Source organism: Physeter macrocephalus, chromosome 14 (assembly GCF_002837175.3).
Source record: "Physeter macrocephalus isolate SW-GA chromosome 14, ASM283717v5, whole genome shotgun sequence".
NCBI classification, from domain to species: Eukaryota; Metazoa; Chordata; class Mammalia; order Artiodactyla; family Physeteridae; genus Physeter; species Physeter macrocephalus.
This window is the reverse complement of record NC_041227.1, coordinates 31,751,360-31,767,783: the sequence shown is the minus strand read 5'-3', so window position 1 is coordinate 31,767,783 and position 16,424 is coordinate 31,751,360.

Genomic DNA, 16,424 nt, shown 5'->3' with positions numbered 1-16,424 from the left:
CTTTCCTTCTTTCTTTCTTTCCTTCTTTCTTTCTTTTCTCTTCCTCCCTCCCTCCCTTCATCCCTTCCTTCCTTCCTTCCTTCTTTACAAATTCAGTTACCAGATTATGGGCATGCAATATCTACTTTCATAGTTGACTCTCTGATGTAGCAAGGCAAATCATAATGAGCCTTTCAAAAATGATTTCTTTTTCCATATGTCTTTAATTCCACATTATCATCTTTGATTAAACAGCCAACAAAGGCACCACAAAACAGGCTGAGATTTCACTGCATGAGCAGGTGTTCAAGTCTAAGTCTTCATATTGTCCAGTCGTCATTTTAACAGGAATATTTTAATTTATTTCCATTCCAAGGTATGCAAAAGTCAGATGCAAAATAGTGATTGCTGTGAATTCTACATTTTAATTAGATGCCTTATTAGCTGGTGATTTTGGGTTAAAAAAACTAGAGAATTGAACACTTTCCACCATACCTAAGCCTCCTCCTCCTTTTTCCTTCTTAATCTTCTCTTGGACAAACTTACTTGGGGATTTTCCTTCAAGTGAATCTCAATTTGTGGATTCCTTAAAACATCTTAGGAAACACAGTATCTTGTTGACAATCTAGAATTTCCAGACTTCCAAACTTTTAAACTAGTATAATAATACATCAGTGCATTCCTGTGTGCATGTATGTGTGTGTGTGTGTGTGTCTGTGTGTTTGTGTGCCTATGTTAAGAAGAAACTATTCCAGAGATGAAATATTAATTTTTTATAATGATTTTGCAACCAGCACAAGTATTAAATATAGAAAAAATTATGAACACTTTAAAATTATGATAATATCTTTGAAACCACATTAATAATCATGAATTCAGTATTTTCCAAGATAACACTCTATTTGGAGAGTGATAAACAGTTACATTTTTTAAACTTTTGCTACCCAAGTCTTGATAAAAGTTTAATATAGGCACATAGATTGAGAAGTGACAACTGACAGTGTTCCTCTAAGTCAGATTTGCCCCTCCCAGTGGCATTATACTAAAAACAGGTGCTGAGTTGTGGCTTATCTTTCCTTAGAAGCTAGTTACTGGTAGACCAGACCAGTGATATGACATATCCAGAAATAAAATTGATATATAAAAATAAATAAGTTTTTCTGAATTTATTAATAAACTGTAGCCCTTTATAACTAGGTTCAGAATAACTATATATGTACAAATTAATAAAAATATTTTAACATTTCAAAAGGAACAACTTTTCACTTAAGTTTTATTAATTGTGTAACTTATGTGACATATTTTCCATATGGAAATTTCAAGTATTACAAAAAATGAGATAATACCCTAAGCCTCCTACCCTAATCTCATGTTCCTCCCCAAAGGTAATGAGTATCATAGCTTTGTTTATTTGATTTCTTGTTTTTTATCATTATTACATCCAAAGAATTTAATATTGATTCAAGAAGATTATTTTAGTGTCTGGGTCCAATCAGAATATAGAAACAACACAGTAGGTTAAATAGGGAAAGTTTGATATAAAAACACTAACTAGAATACTACTCAGCCATAAAAAAGAATGAAATAATGCCATTTGCAGCAACATGGATGGACCTAGAGATTATCATGGCAAGTGAAGTAAGTCAGAAAGAGAAAGACAAATACCATACGATATTACCTATATGTGGAATCTAAAATGTGACACAAATGAACTTATCTATGAAACAGAAACAAACTCACAGACATAGAGAAAAGACTTGTGGTTGCCAAGGGTGAGGAGGGGTGGGGGAGGAATGGACTGAGAGTTTGGGATTAGCAGATGCAAACTAGTATATAGGATGGATAAACAACAAGATCCTACTGTATAGCCCAGGGAACTATATTCAATATTCTGTGATAAACCATAATGGATAAGAATATGAAAAAATATATATATATATGTCCAGTATACAGATTAAAAAAATTTAAAACACTAACTACAGTAAAGGAGTAAGTATAAGACCTAAGGGAAGTCTACAAGATACTGTAGGGCTAAGGGAGAGTATCCCAAGAAGGACAAACGTGGAAGGAGTTTAAACATTAGAGGAGAAGGTATGATTCAGCCACAAGATAACAGGGAAGTTCAGTAGTTCAGCTAAACCACAACAGGTCTGGAGATTCTGGGTAAACAATAGATAACCCTCTGGAGGGCCCTTCAGGGAGCAGGTGATGAGAAACTGGGTGCATGGGCACACAGTAGGAATCCAGGGGCACAGGGACTTGCAGAGGGAGTGGAAGCTCTGGTTGGACTCCCCAGCCCCGTGACTGCACACACAGGATACGTGTGGACTCACAGGAGAGGCTGCCTGGGATATGACCCTCTGCATCACAGGTGCTGCATACAGACAGTGTGGGGACTTTGGTTTCTGTGTTGAGAAGGCTGCAGGAAAGTGATCACCATGCAGAGGTGCCAGGTCACAGAGGGATCATGGCTGGAGCAGGCTCCACTGGATGTCCTCACACACCCACCGCCACCACCTCCTCTGGGGAAACTGCGGTTACCCTCTTCTTCCTGCAGTGTCTCCCCAGCACACTCTGCTGAGAAATTTAGCAACATGCTCACTTTGAAGGGGAAATGCTTGAACAAATCCTGTTCATCACAGAACACATATTGAAGGGTATATTCATTGATAAGAGACAAATAATTGAAAACAGTTCCCACCCTTGGCTACTCAGCTTCCATTTATTCTCTTCTACACACGATCTCTCCTGCAATAAGACGCAATTTTCCTTTTTACAAGTGAAGGTCTCATTCTTCCCCCATATAGGAAGACACACAGTCCCAACATGGATGCAATGACGGTGTGTTGTAAGCTGTATTAATTACTCCTCATATTCAGTCACTTATTTGTCTCAAAATATTCTGTAACCCAAATTTAAATTATAATTATTTATTACCTCCAATAACTCCAATTATTTATTATCTCCAATAAATGTACTAACTTCCTATAACTTGTATATGAATTTTTTCATATACAACAAGGAGAAATAAGAGAATGAGTCATATATGCAAGTAAACATATGCATGTAACAAGCAAAAAGCACTTTTGCAAAGTTACTACAGCCCTCCTTTCTGTAAATGGCCACAACTTCATAACTGATATCTACGGCATCTTCATCTACCATCCCCATATTTCCCTCAGCCTCAGCCAGAACCTCAGCTGTTCTGTGTTCTTTACTTGATGGAGTGACCCAAATCTTCATTTCTGAAGGGTCTGAGTCCTTAGTCATCCTGCCTAATATCAGTTGATACAGTTTTCCATAAACTTTTACAGCTGGAGGTGGAAATGCTAAGTGGCTCCCTGGAGATCCTGTGAATTTCAGGCATAGTTCTCTTTGTCTTTATTGTACAGCAGTAACCAGATTTACCCCTTACCCTTAGCAATCAAAATCAACTACTAGGTTTCCTCCTTTAGCCCACCTCCCTTTTTTCTTTCTTGGATTGGTGGCATAGGGAACCCAGAATGTCCAGGTGGAATTCTCATCTTCCAATTTGGTGGAGCCAAACACCCTTGTGGTTTAAAATCACCAGTCCAGCAGACCTCAAAGTTGCCAGGATGGGAAACAACAAATTTGCAAGGGGTTACTAGGTATAATAGTGACAGTAGTCACTTTCACTTCCACCCCTTGATTCTGGCTACAGGAAAATAACTGCTGTGCAATGGTCTCTGATTCAAAGAATAAATTCCACTCTGTAAAACATAACCTCACCTTTTCATAGTGTTATTTCCCAACTGACACCATAAATGAGTCTTTAACAAGCCATTTCATCTTTCAATTAGGCCAACTGCTTTGGGATGATGAGGTACATGGTAAGGTTAGTTGATTCCCAGGCAGGAGCTTGCTGTACCTTCCTTGCTGTGAAATACATTTCTTGATCTGATGCAATGCTATGGGGAACACCATGATGGTGGATCAGGCATTCTGTGAATCCACGGGTGGTAATGTTAAAAGAAATATTACCGACAGGGAGACAAATTCATATCCAGAATATTTGTCTATTCCAATGAGGACAAATCTCTTATGCTTCCATAATGGAAGAGGGTCAATGTAATTAGCCTGCCACTAGGTGATAGGGTGGTACCCAAGAATGGTGCCATATTGGGATTTCAATGCTGATCTCCAATGTTGGCAGATTAGGCTATAGATTCGGGGTAGCCAGTTCAGCCTTAGTAAGAGGAAGTTTATGTTGGGTCTATGCATAGCCTATATTTCTACCATGGTGGACTTCTTGTTCATGGGTCTATTGAGCAAGAACTGGGGAAAGAGGCCGACTGATATCCACAAATGCATTGTTTTGTATACTTATTAAGCATCTGCTCTGCAGTGGATATCCTTTGATTAGTGTTCATGTAAGACAAAAAACCCTTCACATTCTGTGTCCATTCTGAAAGGTCCACCCACATACTTCTTCCCGAAGCATATTTGTTACCAATCTTCCCATCTTGTTTCTTCAAAGTCCCTAACCATTGAACTGAACTATCAGCAAGTACCCCATAAATCAGTATAGATCTTCATTTTGGCCAGCATTCACTTCAGACATAGTGGGCAACCAGTGTACTCCATAAAATAGACTTATGCCTCCTGAGAGGATTTTTCTTCACCACTGTTCTTCAGGATAACCCCGGAATGGGGCTGTATTCCCCTATCAATTAATTCAGTCGAATCCAGTTTTATATTCCCTCCTTTTTGGTCCAACACCTTTGGAGATCTTTCCCACACATGTTCCCCAGGTTTTTGCCAATGCATGTTAGCAAATTCTCGCTTCTTTTTCCCAGGTTACAGTGTCTAATTGTCACCCTGAAGCATGCCGAGATTTGTCCCTAGCTATGAGTTGCTTTTTTCTTTATTCAGTGTTTGTTTCACTGCTGTAAACTTCTGACAATTTTCCAGAGGTCTGATAAAGTTGATTGTGAAAGTTTTTGCTCAATTGTTTGGTGTTCTCCATCATTTTCTTTGATGTCACTCTACCAGTGAGCTCGCTTTACTCTTTACAATGTTCAAATTATTCTCAATTATTTTCCTTTTGCCCCTTTAAGCCAACACATGCGTACCTTTGAGTCTCAGTTTTCCTTTCAGGGTTTTGAGAATTAGAAGTTATATTTGTATGACACTTAGCACAATATTTAGCATGAAGAAGTTCCATAGCTCCCCATTACCTGGTAATATCAGGTCCCCTTCATGATTTGTACAGTTACTTTTCTTCCTGAGTCATTCAACACATATTTACTTATCACCTCCTAGATGCCTGTCACCCTGCTAGGAATGGGAGATATACTAGGGAACAGCATACACCCCTGCCTCAAAGTGGTCTGTACACTAATGACAGAAAGTCAATAAATAGGCAAGTGCCATACTCAGAAGAGGAAGGGTAGAGCATTAGTGGAAAGCCCCACAGATAGACTTCGTACAGTCTTGAGGGAGATTAGAGAATCCTTTGTAGAGAAAATGGCATTTGACGATAATAGTTTATAGAAAGTGCACAGGCTATATTTTCTAAAATGAATGGAAAAAAAAAAGTAGATTTTAGCCAATTTAAGGTAAAGAAAGAGGACACTCCAGGAATAGGAAATGTCATGAGCAAAGGCCCAAACAGCATGAAATATTTGGGAAACTTCAAGAGGCTCTTTAGTTCTATACTGAAGAATTTGAGACTGCAGACAGGAGAGACTACAATCAATGTTTTAAGGAAGAGGACACAATCATATTTTAAATATTTGTTAGACATTTTAAATGACCAATCATTAATTAATCCACAGAGAAAATATTACCTAGTGCCAAGTAATAGAAATTATAGAGGCCATATTCTATTTACGATGCTATGAAACTAGAAATTACTAGAAGAATAGGTTTCAAATCTATCCACTCGACAATAACATTCTTCTGTGTATAATTTTAGGTGTAAGGAGAAAATTTAAAATGGAAATCAATTATCATTTAGAAATAAATGTCAGTGAGTGCAATACATACTAAAACGTTGTAGGCATGGCCAGAGCAACACTCAGAGGCATTTAGAACCTTTAACACATTCATTAGAAAAAATACTAATAAATAAATAAGAATCTAGGAAAAGCAAAATTAAGTTTTGGTTTTGTTTTTTGTGGTACGCGGGTCTCTCACCGCCGTGGACTCTCCCGGCGCGGAGCACAGGCTCTGGATGCTCAGGCCCAGCGACCATGGCTCACTGGCCCAGCCGCTCCGCGGCATGCAGGATCCTCCCGGACCAGGGCACGAGCCCGCGTCCCCTGCATCGGCAGGCAGACTCCCAACCACTGCGCCACCAGCGAAGCCCCAAAATTAAGTTTTTAAAAGACAGAAATTTCAAAGGAAAATTAATAAAATATAAAGTATTTTGGACTTGATAAATAGAATGAGAAATATTTATAAGATTAGAACATATTGGAATAGAATATATAACCTTATGTTAATAAATCTAAAAATGGATTAGTTTTAGCAAAATATGAACAACCAAATGCATCTAAGGAAGTATTTGTATAAATAAATAATAAATTTAAAGAAGAGTGTGCAAAAATCATAAATAAGAAACTGATGTAAAAAGACAAACGATTGAATTTTTAAAATGGGCAAAAATCTATGATCAGAAATTTCACAGAAGAGGAGCTAGATAGGATCACTAAATCCATGATGAAAATGATCCACCTCACTAGTAATCAAGTAAATGCAAAATAACGCAACACGACCATATTGTTTGCATTTGGGATTAAAAATATAAAAGAAAAACGTCTAGTGGAGTTCAGTATGGAAATCAATTCCAGAGCCGAGTGTCCCTCAGTGCTCTTGTTTATTTCTTTGGTCAGTCCCATCTCTCTAAGTTTTCCAAGTCTTCCTCAGTCTTGCATGAGTGGCTTCCCAGCCCTCCAGTTTCTTAAACATACTTATATAGGTTTAATTTATACATGGAGTCTAACTCAGACTTTAATAATAAATAACTATGACTAACAAAGTATCCACTTTTACTCTTCATGGATTAAATATTCAAATAAATATCTCATGAAGTCCTTCAACATATATTTACAATGAGCCTATTATGTGTGAAGTTCTTTCTCAGGGCATATATATGACGAGCATGCATCATATACATGTATTAATAATTGAAAAAAATACCTAAAATGGTAGTCACCCTCCTAGATGGTTTCCAGTAGCCCCTGGTGCTTCATCTTCATGCCCTTGTGTGGTCCTCTCCCACATTCAATCAGAGCTGGTCATGTAATCAACAGAATATGGAGGAAGTGACTGTCACTTCTGAGGTAGGTCATATAAAGCATTATAACTTCCACTGTGGTCTCTTGGATCACTTTCTCTGGGATAACCAGTCACCATGCTGTGAGGCCACTCAAACAGCCCTCTGGAGAGGCCCTCATTATAAGGCACTGGAGCTTCCCATTAACAGCCAGCCCTTACCAGCCACATGAATGGCTGACCCTCCAGCCAGTGAAGCCTTCAGTTGACTGCAGCCTGGCCGACACCCTGAATGTAAACTCACGAGAGACTGACACAGAACCACTCAGCCAAGCCGTTCTTGAATTCCTGACCTAAGGAAATGGTAAGAGATATTCAATAACTCTTGTTCCTTTAAACTAAAAAAAAATTTCAAGGTAATTTGTTACATAACAATACATAACTAAAACATCTATAAGTGCTTATTTACTTCAAATTTAATGTCTATTTCAAGTAATGTTTGATGTGTCTGGTTTTCTGGTATGAAATGCAAAACATTCTACGTTCAAACAGCTGATGATGTTCTTCGGCAAAGATTGATAATCTAGGAAGAAACCTTCCTTAAACAATTCACCTCAGGAATAGATATATAAACAGAGAAATCATTCATTACTGAATATTTCTTCTCTGTTTTGGACACTAATCATCATTGGGAAGTTATATAGGACATATACACACAGATAGCAAGTAGTTGAGTTCTTTACATGAGTAAATGGCAGTTTCCAGAAGCTGTCTTTATGCCAAGAACAGGTGAAAGCCTGTAAGGGGTTTAGACAGGAACATCCAAGGAGCATACTGATATTCTGATATTCTGATGTGATTCTGATAATAAAGAAGGTTTCATGTAACAAGCATTCTTATAAATGGAGCTGCTGTTTTAAAACTGCTCTCAGGTTAGATATACTCAGCTCAGTGGCACTCTAAAAGTCCAAAGCCACATCACCTGTATTATTATGGCTCTCCTCAATTCTGCAAATAAGATTTACAGGATCTTTGTTTTTCCTCTATGTCTCTACTTCATTCACATTTGTGTTCTTAATTTCATTTTTTGTTTTTTCCACTGCCTAGACATTTTTTATTATATATAAACAATAAAAACAATTTAAATAGGCAAAGATGATATCCAGATGTTAACACAATACATATTCACAATTAGAAAATATAGGGTAGTTCTGGTTCTACAAGAAACTTCCCTGCTGCCAGAATCTGAACATATGATTCTCCCTTCACTCAAGAAAAACTACTTAATAAGAAAAAATAAGGCACCCCTGGAAAGTCACAGCAAGATCCAGGCAGTCTTCCTTATATGAGACCCCTTGTCTCTGGATGTGACTGGCTATTGTGGGATTTGCGCAGCACTCTGGGTCGATAGTGTTTTGTTAGGATCCACACTCGTGGTGAGGCTACTGGCTCCCCATCTCATACTTCTCATGTGAAAACACCAACTGAATGCAAGGTGCTGACAGTTATTCCTATGGCATTTTGCTTCAGTTCACTCCATGTCTTCATATTTACTAGCTCATTGATTTCTGTCAAACTGACAGATAAGTTTTATTGCAGAATGGAAATTTGATTATGTGCAGAATTCTGTTTTATAGAGCTGTGTAATCTACTTGTCTAAACCATTATAATATCCTCAGTAAATAAAATGGTTCACCATTCAATTGGTCTGCACAAGTCTTCTCCCAGATATTAAGGTTTAGCTGTCTTTTGGCCTCAGTTTCAACATATGATTTCTCATTATACCTTCAGAGGCTACATCAGCTAAGTGACCTGAAGCTCTCCTCTCTCTCTGTTTACTCCCTTCACTTGTTATATTTGAGGAGATGAGGTTTAGGAGAATAGAGCCAACCATGGGAAGTGGGATCCTACTTATTTGAAGTCATAAATCTCTAAAGGCTCATGCAGGTTTTGCTTTTAAGAGAACTGGGAAGTGCATCTTCACTGCTGTGTTTTGCAACAGGTTAAAGTGTTGTTTTTCAACCCCTATAGCTCAGCTGAAGATGCTGTCCACACAGGAGGGTCCAACCTGACAAATAACTTCAGCATATGGCTATAACTCCAGTCCTCACCCCCTTTCCCTCACTCACACCTCACAGGCTGCCCCTCCCCACAACAGCCACTGCATAGTGTACCTTTTTGTTCTGAAAATGCTTTGCCTTGAGTTTGTCATATATACGGTCATGAATTTGAAAAGAGAGAGAGAGCGAAAGAAAGAAAGAAAGAGAGAGAGAGAGAGAGAGAAAGAAAGAAAGAAAGAGAGAGAGAGAAAGAAAGAAAAAGAAAGAGAGAGAGAGAAAGAAAGAAAGAAAGAGGAAGAAAGAGAAAGAGAGAAAGAAAGAAAAAGAAAGGAAGAGACAGAGAACAAAAGAAAGAAAAAAGAAAGAAAGAAAGAAAGAGAAAGAAGAAAGGATTCTGAGGAGTTTTCATATGTTCCCTTGATGGAAAGTATTTAATTGTTTTCCCCAAGATATCTCCAAGATATGAATGGTAACAGGATGTTTATACCAGAGATAAGATTGGACTGAAATCCTAGTTCACTCTGGGAGCTAATAAAAGTAAAGATTTGAATTTAAGTATCACTTTCTCCTAGAAGCACAGGAACAAGGAAACAGGGGTCAAAAGGGCAGCGACAGTGTTGTAAGCACTTTATCTGAAACATAAACATCGCTGGAGTACATTTTGGACGAAATTACCTCTCTCAGATCTGGGATGTTAGCATTCCTGCCCTACTGAAGCATACCAATTTTACTGTGGTTTTGAGGAGGGTTGATCAGGGGACTTGGTTGGACACTTGAGAAAATGATCTTACCTCAAGGACTAATATAACTTAAGCAATTAAAAGGCATCCCACTGAGGAGACCCTCATAAAACCCCAAATCCCTGGAACAGAGTCCTTACCATAAATATCACAGGCAAAAGGAGCATGTATCCCTCCAATCCAGAAGATAATGCAGTCACCTTTTTCTTGTAAACACAGTTAGTGGACAGAGACGCTGAGTTTGAAAGACTGGCTATTCTGCACAATATAAAGGTTTCCAGGAATATTTTATTCCTGGACAGAAAAATAAATAAATAATATCTATGATTTCAATACAGTGTATCTGGATCTCAGTTTTTCAATGGATTTTGCTATCTTCAAATACAACATGAAACACTGTGACAAAACATTAACACTTTGAGTGCAGAGAACTTTTCCTTTCAAAATGAAGTTGATAATCATTATTCGCTATAGCCCAAAGGTGGAAAAGCCAAGGGGTCATAGGCAGATGAATGGATAAACAAAATGTAATATATATATGTATATACACACACACACACACACACACACACACACACACACACACACACTGTAATATTATCCAGTCTTTAAAGGGAAGTAAGTACTGGTACATGCTATGAACATTGAAGGCATCATGCTAAGTGAAATAAGTCAATTACTAAAGAACAAATACTGTATGAGTCCACTTATATGAGGTACTTAGAATAGTCAAATCCATAGAGCAGAAAGTAGAAAGTGGAATGGTGGTTGTCAGGGACTGGGGGTAGGGAGGAACAGGGAGTTTTTTAATGAGACAGAGTTTCAGTTTTGCAAGATGAAAAGAGTTCTGGAGTTGGATGGTGGTCATGGTAGCACAAAATGTGAATGTCCTTAAGATCACTGAACTGTATACTTAAACATGATTAAGATGGTAAGATTTTTGTTATGTATATTTTACCACAATAAAAAATAATTTAAAAAATTGAAAGTGAAGTTTATTATGAAATGAAATCTTTTAAATTTATTTTGGGATATCTCAATTCACCCTGCTCTGAAAAAGCTGTCCTGCCATTAACTTGAGAAATAATAGCCCATTACAACAGGCTCAGCCCCTATATACTTCTTTTTAGAATGTCCTTGACTGAGACAGTTAGTAGCTATTACAAATTAAAGAGAAGCTAGTTAAAATGTTAACAATTATAATTTTTATGTCATATAGGTAGATGCTCTCAGCACACAGAGTCTTGCCTCTGGGACTGATACACGTGAACCTGGCAGGATCACCCAGTCACTAACCCTGCAACCTTACTAATGAATGAGGAGACAAGGATTGCTTTAAAACCCAAACTTTGCAAAGCTGTAAATTGGTTTTGAGCGTTGTTTCCAATAGTATTAGCCAAAAAGTTGCTCAGCAAGTCTGCTGCTTTGCTCATTTTGTCTGTTACTGACCTGGTCTAGAAATGCTTCCTGCTGGAACTCTTCCTCCTGGATTAGTAGCTTTGGTTAACCAGACCTTTTACTTGCTATAAAATATTAATGTTCTAGGAAAGATGAGAGCAAACAAATAAATGAGGGTTTGGCTGAGGGAGGGTACAAATTCCCAAGAATAAAAACATAAATTAAAACTTAAAATATGCTGCACTTCATATTAGTAAAGTTGGGAGAGTTTAAGATTTTCAAACAGTGTAGCTTCCATTGGCTCTGAATTGTCTTCAAGAAATCTTCCCATTTTCACTTCACCTATTTCTTCTCCATGTTTTCTAAAGATGCTTGTAAGGTAAGAGTCATATTTACACTGCCTTAACAATGAGGAGCTTGAGAATGCAATACATAAATGCAACCCAACTCCACAATCATTTGATTTTGTATAAAGACACATTCGCGTGCTGAGTGCTTGCAAAGATTTGGCAAAAATACTATGTTTACACTGAAACAGGAGTCTCAGCCTTTGATCTTAGACTGACATCAGTTCTTCCCTCCTATTTACATTAATCTAAAACCTTTTTGCCCTCAACAAACTGCACAGTATCTATTCTGTGGTCCCATTCTCCACCTGGGGTGGATGACTCAGCTACTCAGTGCAGGATTGCCTGATGCTCTTCCTACCTGAGAGCAACAGAGATGGGAGACTTGGGGATAGGGTGGGGAGAAGGATGTCCCACATAGGATAATAACTTCTGGAATTCTAGTGAAAATGACAATGAGGTATGATCTACTTGTCAATTATTGTACAACACAGAAGCAGCCCAGACTCAACAAAGTGCTGGTTCTCTCAGCCATGGGAAAATCCAAGTCCCCTGGAGTAGTTTCCAGCTTAATGAAAGAGACAAGACAAATTCAAATGAAGAAGATGGAGAATCCCTCTAAATAAAAGTAGCAAGTTTAAATGAATATGTGCCAAATATGTAAGTAAATGCAGAAGGCTTGTAGAGCCACAGGAATGTACAATATCAAGGAGAAGAGTAAGGAAAATAATTTCAGGCTCATCATGTTTCAGTCAGACCTTCTTCCCTTTATGTGTCTCTTATTTGATAAAATTCATTTATTTGCATAATTCAGTGTAGACAATGCAAATGCACTTGAAAGAATGGATGGTGAATGGGAAATGAGAAAGTAAAGATAGTTGCTGCAATATGTTCATTATACAAGACACATGAAGAACCCTGCTGTGCTAAATTCGTTCATACAATTATTTGTAAATCCAAACATCTTTGATCAATTAAAAAAAATCAAGCATCGATTCTTAAAATTAAATAAGAAGAGCAAAATGTCCTTAACTAAAATTCAGACTAAATAACTGCTTTCTTAAAATACTTTGATTTCTAAAAATATTTTTCACCTTTTTCCTGTGACTTTTAGGTAACCAAAAACATTTTTAAAGCTGATATTATAGCTACCCTTGGGTAGCTGACTCCAGTTCCTAAGTCCTCAGTTGTTCAACTGTCTCTTAAATAATTATTTCTTCCTTGTTCTTACTAGTTTGCATGAAATCCTTTTCCTATTGTTGTTTAAGACTAAGCCATTGTGTACATTTATCATAGACAACTAAGGAAGGTAATGCAAATAGCCAGGAAACTAAGAAGAAAAAGATGGCAAGGACTAATGCAAAGTATCTAATTCATTTGTATAAATATCAGTTCTTTCCCATAAATGACTGGAGTGGTTTGGATTAGCCTACAAATATTGCTATTGCTCCAAACTCTACTGATAAGTGGACATAACCAGAGAATTCCAGGCCCTCATACATGAACATCATATTTTAAGACATCATTTGGTTTACCAGGGAACCCAATAGAGAGAGAGTAGATCCCTGGTGGACAATATCAGGCTTCATTAAAACTCAGCAAACTCAGTAAAAGGATAAATTCCCAATGATGACATTCATGGACACACATAGATACACATATCCATACTCACCCCCCCACACACACACACACACCCTGGAGATAACCCCTTGTATGAAATAAACACTTGAAACAAGACCTCCTCAAATCTTGGGGGAAGAATTTAATCTGCAAAAAAACTATCATTTTTCTTAGATAAAGAAAGTTAACTTTGTGTGTGTGTGTGTGAATGATAATCCAAGATAAATCTTAATACATTACAAGGCAGTACAGAAATATTGAAAATTGTTCAATTACATAATAAAAACGACAATCAGGCTCCTGATGCTCTCCCTCAGTCTTCATCCAGTAGTCTGTAATAATGGACAAGAGACTTCAATAGCTATTTCTCCAAGGAATATATACACATGATCAACACACATACAAAAAGATGCTTTATGTCATTAGCCACCAGGGAAATGCATGCTAAAACCACAATGAGGGACCATTTCACACCCACTAGGATGGCTGTAATAAAAAAGACAGGCAATAACAGTGTTGGCAAGGATGTGGAGAACTTGGAACCTTCATGCACTGCTGTGAGAATGTGGAATGTTGCAGACACTTTGGAAAATAGTTTTGGCAGTTCCTTAAAAAGGTTAAAAGTAGATTTACCATATGACCCAGCAATTCCACTCCTAAGAGAAATGAAATGTGACTTCACAGAAAAATTTTACACCAATATTCATAGCAAAATTATTCATAATAGCTGAAAAGAGGAAATGACAAAAATGTCCATCACCGAATGAATGGATAAACTAATTGTTGTGTCCATTCAATTACACAGCAATAGGAAGGAATGAAGTGCTGGCACATGCTACCATATAGACAAACTTTAAAAACATGCTAAATGAAAGAAGCTTGTCACAAAAAGATTACATGTTGTGTGATTCTCTTCATATTAAATGTCCAAAATAGGCAAATCCATAGAGACAGGAAGTAGACTAGTGTTTGCCAGGGCTGAGGTGAGAAAGAATATGTCATGATTGCGAAAGGGTACCGGCTTTCTTTTTGGGATGATTAAAGTTTTTTAAAATTGATTGTGGTGATAGTTACACAATTAATATGCTAAATTTACTAAAGACCACTGCATTGTATGCTTTAAATGGGTGAATTTTATGGTATGTGAATTATAGCTCAATGAAGTTGTTAAAATGAAGCCTGATTGTTTACTCACTAAATTGGTTAATCTACTGCTTGTCTTTTTTTCAGTATTAATATCTGAACTTGCCTATAAATTAGGAAGATGAGAGCATAACAGGGAGATAAGAACCACTTAAATAAATAAACTGGAGTTAAACCAATGTCCTCATTCCTAATACATTGAACATAAACTACAATCTTTACAACTGAGATTCCTCCTTGTATTTCCCTCTCAGCTGTCACTAATATGTCTTCTAACTCAAGCTATAAAAACCAGAGTCCCTGAGGACAATTTTTTAAAATTACATTGAAGTCATACGTAGAGGTGTTTTTCTTCTCTCTATAACACTGAGATTTGGAATCAGTTGTGTCAGTCAAGGGTTGTTTGTCCCCTCTCTCTGATTTGGAGTTAGAAACAAAAGGATGGCAGCTGCAGTGAGACCCTCTGAAATAATATTATCTATCAGCAGAGCTTTTTTCTACATGGAAATATTTCATGAAAATACAATTTACCTGTCTTAATAATGTGAGCAGAAATCAAGGAAGACACATTTTAATTTATAACAAAAGCCCCTTTCCACTGTTTCAGAGCATGTGGATCTGCTTTGTGAAGTTACAGTTTCCATTTCATAGAATAGGGAGGAATACAGGGGAAAGACACTAAAAATATTGTTGGCAAAACCCACTTTATAAAAATGTCACTCTCTCTATAATCCAGAGACTACATGTGATAGAATTTACTAAGACTACTTTAGAATAAAACTACACATTTTGGCCACAAAGCGCCTTATAATAGCAAAATTTACTATATATCGAAATTCATTATAAATTCAGACCATTCTAGTTCTAGTTAATGAATTATCAAAAGGACTTCCTGTATTTCATGAAAATTCCTGCAGCATAGAAGACATACAACATAAATGTCAATATAAATTAAAATAATCTTTTATTAGATGTCCCATAAAATTTTATAGTGGATTCTTAGGTTAATATTGGAGGTTTCTCTGAAAGATTTTAAAATTGAATTATCACATTTTGTTCCACAGAACTGAAATCCCTTCCATATAACTCTATTTATTCTCTTTTAAGGTGAGATCGCATACTACCATTTAAGGGTCCTGTTTCTCTCTTTTCCTGTTGAGTTTCTTTCTCCCAAATCCATCAACAATGGCATTTTTGTATAAATGAGTGCTTTCCAAACATTAAAGTACATATGAATCATTGGGGATCTTGTTAAAGTGCAGATTATGATTCAATAGGTTTGGAGTATGGCCTGAGGATCTGCATTTATTATGTGTTTGTGGTGTGGCCATTGCTGGTAGTCCACAGTCCACACTTTGAGTGGGAAGGGTTCAAGCCATATAATTTCGCACTAATTGTTTCTCAACTCTTCCTTGTGTAGTAGTACATCCAACTAAGAGCCACTTAAATATACAAAACAATTTCTTTTCAATTTTCTATTTCCTCCATCTCCTAGCATAATGATCATTAAAATTGTCAAGTAGTTGTCAGTTGACTCGGCTAGAAGCAGGACAATATTGAACCATGAAGTCACAGTAACTAGGATAATTTACAGGTGAATCTGTGGCAACTAGAGTATCATTCTTCCTTATTGTCTCAGTGACATTCATAATTGCATCAAACGTGCTGACTGACTCCAGTAAGTCTTTAGTAAGTGATGTCTTGGAGGCAAATAAATTTAGTGATGCAAAAAGACAGATTGAGGGCTTCCCTGGTGGCGCAGTGGTTGAGAGTCCGCCTGCCAATGTAGGGGACAAGGGTTCGTGCCCCGGTCCGGCAAGATCCCACATGCCGTGGAGCGGCTAGGCCCTTGAGCCATGGCCGCTGAGCCTGCGCGTCCGGAGCCTGTGCTCTGCAAC